At 40.9% G+C, this 11,836-nt stretch overlaps 1 long non-coding RNA gene across 1 annotated transcript in view; it reads right to left on the reverse strand.

Moving 5' to 3' along the window:
* LOC105946508 overlaps positions 1-2,934 on the reverse strand; it is a 46,405-nt gene extending 43,471 nt beyond the window's left edge. The window contains exons 1-2 of the long non-coding RNA XR_004221234.1: positions 2,900-2,934; positions 630-779 (exon numbers count right to left, since the gene is read on the reverse strand). This is a non-coding gene — a long non-coding RNA (uncharacterized LOC105946508). The remainder of the gene's footprint in view (positions 1-629; positions 780-2,899) is intronic.
* Positions 2,935-11,836: the final 8,902 nt, after the last annotated feature.

Raw genomic sequence — 11,836 nt, forward strand, 5'->3', positions numbered from 1 at the left:
ATAATTTTTCCCCCCCGAAACCAGGATGAATCAGAAAGCCTCCCTCAGCAGGTAGAAGTGGAGCAGGTGAATAACACCAACTCCTGCGACTGCCAGGTAAGGAGAAAATAACCATAACAATAATTTTATCTTATCCTTTAGTGAACTGAGCGATCCTATAACATTTTCTCTCTTAACCAGGAAACCCTGGAAGAAAGTGACGATCCTCAACCTGAGATCTGTGAGGTAACCAGCAAACACTTGTATTATGTAAAAGAGAAACACAATTATATTAAAATATCCAACTCAGCTACCTAAAATCCATTGTGACCATTTCTCTAGGAAGCCGAATAGATCTAATATAACATGTTTTAATGACACTTTTAAGCTCTCAATGAGATGGTTGAGAAACTGTATTTTTATTTACCAGGCGTCACCAAAAGAAACTGGCACCAACACCAGCCAGGAAGAGGGCTCGGTAAAGGAACTGAGCGAAGAGGGCGTGAAAGATCTTAAGGAGGTTTGAGCTTAATTTAATATTTTTTCTCTCAATATAACATTAAATCATTTTAAACCTATTTGGACTCCAAGCAGGCCCCCTATCCATCTGCATCATGCAAACTCCTATGTAGGCCCCATTCCACTCTCACCTGAAGGTCAAATGCACAAGGGCTCCGTGGGGTGGTTGGGCACCACTTTTTGCCACATAGCCATCCTCTCAGGTCTTCCACATCTCTCATTGCCCTTCTAGAACAAGCACACTGAAGCCAAGATCCAGGCAGGCTTCACTATACATACTCCTGCAATCAGAGCAATGAGGGTTTTAAAAGAACGGGCACTGCAAAACATAACAACCATCAAGCCCACTCCAAAGCTCTATCTCCCATTATTTGTGGGCACAGATATATACATTTGGGTGTTGCAGTTCTACTTCAAGATCGAAGGTTCAGTTTACATAACACATTTTCTTTCACAGGAATCTGGCACTACCACCTGCTGGCCCGAGATCTCCCAAAGAAAGCGAGTGGAACCTCCGACCAACAAGGTGGGTCTCAATGAGGTTTAAACAAAAAGATCTTATTCAACTTTTTCATCAATTTATATTTAAAGGGCCCTTCCCCTTTTCAATCCTTCTGGACAATGAACTGCTCTTAACTCAAAGCCCATTGGTTCAGCTTGTGTGGGAGAGAGGGGTTGTTTTTATAAAGAGGGTTTAAACTATAAGCAAAGTATAGTTCAGAACATGACCTGTTCCTTAAACCAAAGTGGTAAATATTGTCTATTTAAGCACCTGCACCTTCAGGGTTTGGTTCATATAACAAAAATGTTCTCTGTTTTAACCAAGATGTACCAGAGAAAACTGCCAGTCTATTATAAACATATTATGTATGAGCCAAACTACTTTAACTAACATACTGGCACCATATAGTAAATTAATCCTTTCCTTGTTCTACAAATTATGTTAGCAGTTCCATGAAATGAGTTGGTCTGATTAAATCCATTTTTTCTTCCTCAGGGGAATAACACCATCTCACTCGCTGAGAAATACCCAGTAAGTAGCTGTAAAACTGTATTTTGGCTTAAATTTTCCAGCCCCCAGTCTTCTACCTTCTGTTTCCTCTTACACCTTATGCGCTTCTCACATGTTAGAAAGGTTATTTGTCCAACTGCATAATATTAGTTTTTCACATTTTCAATGTTATTTTTTAGGAGCCCGGGAGATATTTAAAATTGGGGGAACCAATCGGAGAGGACCCCAACGGAGTGATTTACATTGTAAGATATTTTATTCTGTTTTAAAATGTGTGTTCTTTTGGGTTATTCTGTAATTCTGTCCATTGGTTGTGCCCTCTAGAGTATTGTCCTTTCTGTGTTTTTCTTGTGCTTCAGAAGCAGCCAATAAACCTTTCCATATTTACATGCTTCTGTATATTTGCTTTCCCATACTGTTTTGTTAGTAATGATCACTGAGCTTCTTTTCCTACTTTTGTTACAGGGATGGCACCTAAACAGACGGATGGAGGTGGCCATTGTAATCGTGAAAGATCAAGAGGTAATGTGTCTTCATGATTACTGTAATTAGATACTAATTAGCATTTTGTTATACCTACATTATGGTTATCTGTAGAAAGAGAACTTGTTAACCAAATGCAGTCAGTGAAATACCCTGGTCCCTAATAACTATGTAACGTAAGAAAAACAGTTTGATATTAAAGAACTAAAGGAGTCTCCGTCATATTATACAATACTCATGTAGAGATATAACAAAGCTGTCATTTTTCATAATGACAAGTTAGGTTGGGGTATTTGAAATTGTTATTGTATCCATTTTATTTACCTTGTTTCTTTTGTTTGAAACTAGAAGCAAAAGGAAGTCCAACAAGAAGTTGAAGTCCTTCAAATGGTGTCAGGCCACCAAAATATCGTGGATTTCTATGGGGCTTATTACCATCAGGCCTCACGGACACCATCACCACCTGAAGGACTTTGGGTAAGGAAGTGTTTTTTCGGAGAGGTTACACATTTATGTAGCAAATATGCCAATTTATACTGATCTAATACACAAGTTAGCATTTTGGATGCAAACATGATCCAGTTTGGTAAGAAGCAGTTGCAGCTGATATTGCAGTCACACCAAGACTTAAAGCCACAAAGCCTTTTCCTCGGGTTCCCAATAAAATTTTAGGTACAGTAAATAAAATAGTTGACCAAATATTCTTTATTTGTTTTCTAGATTGCTACGGAGTTTATCACTGGTGCCACTCTACAAGACCTTATTGGCACCACAAAGCACTTAGGAGAAAGGTGGATCTCCTATATCTGCAAACATATAATCACGGTAGGTCACATGTTGAGCTCCTTGGTGCTATTCTGCATATTTCTAATTAATCAAAGAGTACAAAAATATGTATATACTTACTTCTGCTTTCTTGATTTCTCAGGGCCTTTTCCACCTGCAAAAAAAGAACATCATCCACCATGACATTAAGCCCGGGAACATCCTTATCACCTCCTTCGGAGAGGTGAAGATTGGTAAGTGATGCTTAGAATCTCAACACAAGGATATTTTTTTCTCCGTGGTGTTTATTGGTGGCTAGCATTTCAAAATGAACATTAACATTCCTGCTTTTCTCATACAATTTCAGGCGAATTTGGCTTTGCCACTGTTGGAACAACGAGCAGCAGTACTTCTGGGACAACAACATACATGGCTCCAGAAGTACTGGCTAATTTTGGAGACAACAAGCCTGAGTATGACCATAAGGTATTGTGATGTCTTCCCGCTCTTTATAGTTTAGAGTTAATGTCTCCTTTATATAAAATGTATGTCACTTACACGCGTTGAACTACATGGAATTTTCCACTCACTTTACTTACCCCTCTCATAACAGACAATGCAGAGCTGTAATGTGGTTTCTGTGATACGAGAATCTGAAATGAGAGAGTGAAATGCATTTTAGGTGCAGGACACAAGAATATTAGAAACCAACTTCATCTGACTGCTTATGCTTTATGGGCATGTTACACTCCATGTAACACACAAGACTCTCAGTTTGGGGTCATTTTCTAGACATAAAAGTCACAGCACTTTACTACTTGATTATAATCTTCTAATGGATTTCTTATTGTGCATCCTAAATAGAATCACTATCAGGGTGTGGGTGGATAGGGATCAGAAGTATCTGGATCATCTGCAACTGGAATTATTTCCATGTACTCTGTATATATTCTTCTCTAATAACTGTCTTTCCCAATATTTTCATATCCAGGCTGACATCTGGTCACTCGGCATTGCAGCCATTGAAATGGCAGAGGGAAATCTCTGTAAGTAAACCCTAGTGTGTGCGCGTATATACTATACTGCATGTAGAACTGTTTGTAGCATGGTCGGGGGGCATTTATGTGTCACACCATAACATAGAATATTATTAAATATTAAAACAAAGGGGCTGATTTACTAAAATTTGAATTTGCTTTGTTTCCATAATACACCATTTTTTGAGGCAAAGAACTAGAATTTAATTTTTTTTTGGATTTTGACTTTTCAAACTTGAAAATGTACCATTTAATAAAATTTGAAAACACAAATGTAAAGAACTGGCAGCTAAAACCTGGCAAGCTCCTGTATATGGCAATAAAAAGGTGTATTTTCCATTTTTAAGCTATTTTAAGATACAAGTTTTTGAAACAATTGTAATAACTGATTTCCTGATTCCCAATTAATTTTTTGTAAACATCATGTCATTTGAGTAAAAAAAAAAAATCACATACACAATTGAGTTACAGAATTTAAGTGAATCACCCCAAATGTTGTATTCATCAGTCATCATATTTTTGTGTTGTATCTTTATATCCTAGCATTCAGCAAACTTCCACCACAGAAGCTGCTTGAGAAAATAACACGCGGTCCCATCCCAGCATTAACACCATGGGGAAAATGGTGAGTCACTTTCACTAGAATAGGAAAAGGCAGTGAGGGGGTGGTGGGGAAACAGAAACAAAAAAGAGGTGGAGAGGGTGGGGAAATGAATAGGCAGTTGGGGGAAGAGTGGGAACATGGAAAGGGTATAATAATAAGGTGTGTGAATGAGAAAGAGAGTCAGGAAAGGTAGGGAAATAGGCAAGGTAGAGGTTATGGTGAGGGGGACATTGGGATATGAGGTAAAGTAAGGATGGGGAAAGGGATAAATGGGTAAATGAGGGCAGGTAAATGCAGTAAGATGCCATAGCCAGTCACAATTTATTGGGCTGGTGGGGGGCTGTTTGGGTCTCTATGTACTTGAAATGCCAGGGCCTATTAAGTGTCCCAGTTGGGCTGAAATAAGGGTGAAGGTGAGGTGTAATGTGTGTAGCTCTTGAATGCACAAATGCAGACTCTCGTGCTGAGCTTGAGATCTTGGGGCTGTTATCTGGCAGCCAATACAAGCCAGGCTAAGATGTTGGAAAAACCAGAAAGACAGTATTGTGGTCACAGGTAAATGTACCCTAATAATTCAGGGTTCGTAAGTAAGCACAATAGAACCCCATTTCAGGCACAGCAGTTGAACCTTTAGAAGGGAATGGGCTCACCCTCTATTGCTGTCTTGAACAGCCCCTATCTGCCTGTGTTGTGATTGGGTACAGAGTGGCAGGATCAGGGAGACGCCATCACAATGATTAACAAGGCAGTGAGGAACTTTAAAGGGAGGATAATGGGGCATACAGGGCACTTGGCTGTGCTGATTCTATTAATAGACTGTTAAACGTGTGAACTCTGAGAAATGAGCTATTATGTAACATGAACAATTATAATATATAATATAATTTTGCCACCGTTACTGTTTTCCAGGAGCGACGAGTTCCATTTCTTTATTTCAGAGTGCCTGCAGAGAGATCCATCTAGAAGACCGTCTGCAAGGCAACTTCTGTCACACCCTTTCATCGGAGAGATCAGGGGTGAAAGGGGGGTGCAGAAGAATATTGCGCAACAGCTGCACAGAGGTAAGGGGAACTGCTCATTCTCATTATAGGTCACACAATACATTGACTATAACCATCTACTGCTCCCGTTCATACAATATTCTCTTGCTTTCCTACATACAAAATCATTCGATACTAAAGCCACCAATAATAAAGACTTGTATTAGGGCAGAGGTCACTAAACTGGGCTAAAACAAGCTGAGATGGGAGAACACGTTATTATTAGATAGTTGTAGTTGACCTTTACATCAGCAGCAAAGGGATCGAGATATAAAACACGCAATGACAAAAACTATTAATGCAAATAGTAGAAATGAACAAATGACAGAATTGTTATATACTCACCTACTCCATGAATAACGCTGAACAATCTCTCCTTAGGAATGAAGCGCTAAAAGAACAGAAGCAGGCAGCCGTCGGGGGAGGGTTTGGGGCAAAGGGGGCCTATTTAACATCCTTGGGCCCCCCACATAACATCGTGGTCCCGATGGCAGCCCTCTACGTTCTCTTCTTCATAGACAACAGCATCTTCTAACAACTGCATCTGAAAAATCTTTATTGTGTACTGATTTATACAATAAATATTCCATCTTTATATTACATCAATCCATGCTAGATTTTCTTATTCGGCTCATATCCGTCATCCTTTTAATACAAATTCTAATGATGAGGTAGAGAAAAGGGCAAAGTCCACAACTGGACAAAAAAAATACAAAATACTGTACAGGTATGGGACCTCTTATCCACAATGCTTGGGACCTCGGGTTTTCCAGATAAGGGATCTTTCTGTAATTTGGATCTCCGTAAGTTAAGTCTGCTAAAAATAATTTAAATATTGAATAAACCCAATAGGATGGTTTTGGCTCCAATAAAGGATAATTATATCATATCAAGATACTGGTTTCTAATTACAGAGAAAAAGGAAATCATTTTTAAAAATTTTAATTATTTGCTTAAAATGGAGTCTATGAGAGATGGCCTTTCCGTAATTCGGAACTTTCTGGATAACGGGTTTCCGGATAAGGGATCCCATACCTGTATAAGTATTTTAATATAGGAAATGTTTACTCAAAGGTTAAGGCAATTTAAGATTGCCAGTAATATAGTGGCATTCTAATAACATATGTTATTTATTTATTTTCCCGCTATTGCGTTTAAACTGCAGTCCAACCAGTAAGCAAACAAGAAAGGTGCTTAATTGACAACCTGATAAAAACCAATGGAATGGCCAGCCCATTGAATAATTGGTTTATCAATCAATTATAGGAAAAATGCATCCTAAATAGACGACCTTGAATAAATAAAATTGTGACTTGCACTTGATATTTATTTAAGAAAGGAGCAAAAATAACAAAAAGAAAAATGGATTTAAAATAAAAATTTCTCTTGCCCTTTTAATTGCCTCATTTTTAAATAAATATCTAGCAAAAGTTACATGAAAGAATTGTATGCATTTATACAATATACATACAATATACATTAATTGTGAATCTTCTGTAAATGTAATTGGAATCTGTGTGCGTAAGAACCTTCTTTATTAAGGCAATACTCAGGGTCGGACAGGGCTGCCGGGACACCGGGAAAATACCTGGTGGGCCCCAGCGGCCCATACCCGACTCTACTGCTGCTTCTTCTGGCCTCCAATGTCCTACCCTGATGCGTTTTACATACGTTTTAAGGGGTGGACGTTGGACAGGGGCCCCCCACCCCCCCGAAAAAAACCAGGAGGGTGCTATTACTACAATATTACTCCCAAACATTGTAAGGCCCTGGGTAGTGTCTGTGAACATTAAGGGTTAGATGGTATCAAAGAAGTATCTAGATAGACTTACCTGTGATAAGGAATGAGATCTTGATGAGGTCCCTATTTTAATAGTAGCAGTTGATGGAATTTGAACCACATTATTGCAATTACTGAAAAATGGTCAGGTCCCGCCCCACTACCCTAGAACAATAGGCAAATACTGACTAACAAGACATACTGTATGTGACTGCCAGTCCCACAAAAGGCTAAACTTACACTTTGTCACAAACTCTACCAAAACCTTTAAGCAGCTTTCCAAATAACTGTATGGCCAAATATACTATAGACCAGTGCTGTCCAACTGGCGGCCCGCGACCCCCCTCTCTGTGGCCCTCCACCTGTCTGGCTGCTTTGATGTAAGCATTTTGAGTAAGCATTAAATGGTATCAGTACTGAGATTAACTGCCCCCCCCTGCATGGTTCTCACCTCAGATTCAGGCTGTAATCCCTCTGTATTGTTTAAAAATGTAATCCCCTGTGTTTTTCACACCTTTTAATACCTGCATTGTTCCCCCCCTGCAGTGTTCACACCTCAGGCTCAGACTGTAATCACTCCCATTGTTCACTTCTTCACACATCAGTACATAGGTACTGTAGGCAGAGTATGGCACATACAGCCAGCATAGGGCAGGTAGAGTATGGCACACACAGGCAGCATAGGTCAGGGAGGGTATGGCACACACAGGAAGGGTAGGGCAGGCAGAGTATGGCACACACAGGCAGGGTAGGGCAGGCTGAGTATGGCACACAGAGGCAGCATAGGGAAGGCAGAGTATGTCACACACAGGCAGGGTAGGACAGGCAGAGTATGGCACACACATACAGCATAGGACAGGCAGAGTGCTGCCTGTGTGTGCCATACTCTGCTTGCCCTATGCTGCTTGTGGGAGGTGAACCTGGCAGGGGTTTGTTGTGGGAGTTTGTTAGCAGTTGGAAATAGCCATTAAATGGTCCCAAAGGTGTGTAATTATGTACAGGGGGTTGCTCTGCTATCCACAGGGGAGGAGGAGGCATATGGAATTTAAGGGTATATCTTAATATGACATAATTCTTTCACATATGAATGATGGTTGATATCCCCACAGTAACGACCAAGCATTTGCTGTGCTACCACCATTGTGATAAAATAGGTGTGGTTTGAAGTGGTTGTGGTTTCAAAAAGGGGAGTGGTCAAAACTGGCTTCCATTAGTGGCCCTCCACCATGTATGCTAGAGAAATTCCGGCCCTTGGCACCGTAGAAGTTGGACAGCACTGCTATAGACCATTCCAGCATTAGTTCCCCCAGTTGTGCTTTTGTCTGTCTGGAAATGTATAACTTATTAACCAGGATGAGTGCAACTGTCCAACCCAAGTCCAACAGAACAGAGCCCACTGCCTGCATTTTCTGTTCCCAACACGGGTGACTGGTGTTTGAAGGAGCCTCCTGCCATAACCATTGGGTTGGCTATCTCTTAACGGTGTAGAAAATTTGAGAAAAATTGCCATTGCCATTGATTTTTTTTTTTTTCTTTTTTAAATTTGGAACTTTGGAAGCTGCTTGAACATGGATAGTAAGGGGGCTATTATTGTAGCCTCACAGAGCAAAACTAGTTTGGCTGTTGGGGTCAGTGACTCCAAATTGAGAAGCTGGAAAGAGGCAGTATAAAAAATAAAGACCAATCAAAGTTGCTAAGAATAGGCCATTCTGTAACATACTAAAAGTTAACTCAAAGGTGAACCACCTGCTTTAAAGGAGAAGGAAAGGCTAATAAAGAGTTAATCTCAAGCTGCAGGCATACCTTCAGTTGTCTCAATACTGCCCTTAAGTCTCCCCATACTTCACCCGTTCAGAAGATCAGAAGTTAAACAGGAAAACAAAACGCTGAACTGGGTAGAGAAGATTCCCATAAAGCAACGCTCCTTCAAGACTTGGCGACTTGTTACTGCAGGCGGTGCATGTGCACGCGGGAGGAGCGTCCGGTTGCCAGGGCGATGCATCATCGCCGAACTCTGTGACAAGCAGGTGGGGGAAGCGGGGGGGGGGGGCAGGTGCTGCGAGCGGCGGAGGGTTTGTGGCAGGAGCGGGGGGGTTTGTGGAGCTTGGGGGGTTTGTGGCAGGAGCGGGGAGCTGCGGAATCTTTGTGACAGGAGCGGGGAGCGGAGGGGGGGCTGGCTTGTGCTTTTCAGCCCATACAGACACGCTGGACAAGATGGCGGTGCCGTTCTAGTATGTGTATCTCTGTAAATCTTTCATTAGGCAAGCCAGGAATATAGCGTTTTTACACAGTAATAGTAGTACTATTTAATAGTGTGCTTAATAGATTTTGACTTTCCTTCTCCTTTAAAGGACGTCAACACCATGGGCTAATCATGGGTATGGTGGCTGTATATAGCTTGCAAGATTTTTGAGTGAGTGTTAGTTTTATGGCTTTTCATACAGGGAAGATATACAAAATTTAGGATTTTATTACGTTCTGCCAAATGTGATCTAAGTGTACTGAGTTTCATGGGAATGGAACTAGTGGGTGATACTATATTCAAGAGAGATAGAGGTCTACGGGGGTAATGTAATAAGAGGCACTTAGTTTGTCAAGGAGCAGTAACCCATAGCAACCAATCAGCAGGTAGCAAATACTGGTCACCTGTTCAAAATCAAGAATCTTATAGGTTGCTATGGGTTACTGCTCCTTTGCAAAAGTAAAGCTTTTTTTTTTTTTTTTTTTTTTTTTACATGTGGGGGTAAGAATTCTACAAAGAAAACAAAATTGGATTTTTAAATGTGGAACAAGTTTCCCATTAGGTTTTAATGAATTATCTGACTGATATGGAATGAATTGTGACTGTAACTGACTGTTGTAATTTTACTCATAATCTGCTTTGTATGTCCGTGTAGTTCAGTAAAGAAATGGAAGTGTAGTACCCACTGTCTCCACCTGGAGTGCTAGTTAAGTATGAAATATGTTGAGGCTGAAGGAGATTTAGCTTGCTGGAAGCATTTATTTATCCAATATCCTGTAACTGTATTTTAAAAGTTGAATAAAAATATTGTTTTAGTTTATCACACTTAGTGCCCCCCCTCCATTTGATGTTCATAGGTGATTCTGGAGTTGTGAGTATGTGAGGCGGCAGTCACGCCTAAACACAAACTGCTGAGTTCCATTGGAGAAGTCTAGCTGCCACTTTGTGACCTTTGATTTTTGTTTTTGTTTCTATTAAAGTACCCTTTCCACCACCCTGACCCTGAGAACAGTTAGGTTACACAGAGATAATGAATATGCAAACCTGCAACTCTATTTTATCATCCACAATAAACACCCATGCCCCCCTGCAGCCGCAACGTAGTCGTGCCTTCTAACTTCCTCTGCACCCATAATCTGCTGGACCCTATGCAGTCTGGTTTTCAGCCTGCGCACTCCACTGAGACGGCCTTATGTAGAGTGGCAAATGATCTCCAGACTGCCAAGGCCAAGGGACACTATCGACCATTCTGTCCTTATGCAGATTCTCTATTCTCTGGGTATCTGGGATCAGGCTGCATCCTGGTTCTCTTCCTATCTCTCTAACCGCGCCTTCTCTGTTGCTCTTGCTAACAAATCCTCTACCCCGGTTCAGCTTAATGTGGGGGTGCTTCAGGGCTCTGTGCTTGGTCCTTTGCTGTTCTCCCTGTACACTCTCTCTTTAGGAGACCTTATTTCTTCTTTTGGTATTAAATATCATTTATATGCAGATGACATCCAGATATATTTAGACACCCCTGCACTAACCTCTGATGTTCAAACCCGGATTGCTAACTGCCTCCTGGATGAACCAACGCCACCTCAAACTTAACCTAGCTAAAACAGAGCTCATGGTTTTCCCACCCAAACCTAGTCCTTCTCTTCATTTCCCCATTACTATTGATGGCATGACCTTCAACCCTGTTAATTCTGCATGCTGCCTTGGGGTTGGTGAGCAACAAGTTGCCCCAGAGCCACTGGTTCGGGATCACTTCTGTAACCTATTCCACAATAGTTTTAACCTACGTTCAGATGAGATCCAATACCTCTATAACATATAAAGCAGTGATCCCCAACAGTGGCTCAGGAGTAACATGTTGCTCCCCTCCCAGTGGCCTAAAAGCAGGAGCACATTTTTTTATTTCTGGCTTGGAGTTAAATTTTGGAAGCACAGAGACACAGTTTTACTCCAAGCAGAGCCTCCTGCAGGCTATCAGTACACATGGGGCTACCAAATAGCCAATCACAGTCCTTATTTAGCATCCCCAAAAACTCTTTTCATGCTTGTGTGGCTCCCCAACACACTTTATATCTGAGGGTGGCTCACAAGTAAAAAAAAGTTTGGGGATCCCTGATCTAAAGTCTATTTGGGGGGACACATTAGCTTGCATCCCTGGCTACTGAATGTAAGCGGTGTTCAGCATCACTTGTACAAATCATTTGGGCCTCAGGATATCATAAGTATTCATCTATCCCTATTACAAAATTCAGCACGTGAAAAATACATTTAATGCACGCAACAAAAAAATAAATGCACATTTGGGCTGGATGACTGCTTAAAGAAAACCCATGCACCTGAAACACGATAATGCTATTGCATTTATGAAACATAATGAA

The sequence above is a fragment of the Xenopus tropicalis genome, chromosome 2, assembly GCF_000004195.4.
Source record: "Xenopus tropicalis strain Nigerian chromosome 2, UCB_Xtro_10.0, whole genome shotgun sequence".
Lineage (NCBI taxonomy): Eukaryota > Metazoa > Chordata > Amphibia > Anura > Pipidae > Xenopus > Xenopus tropicalis.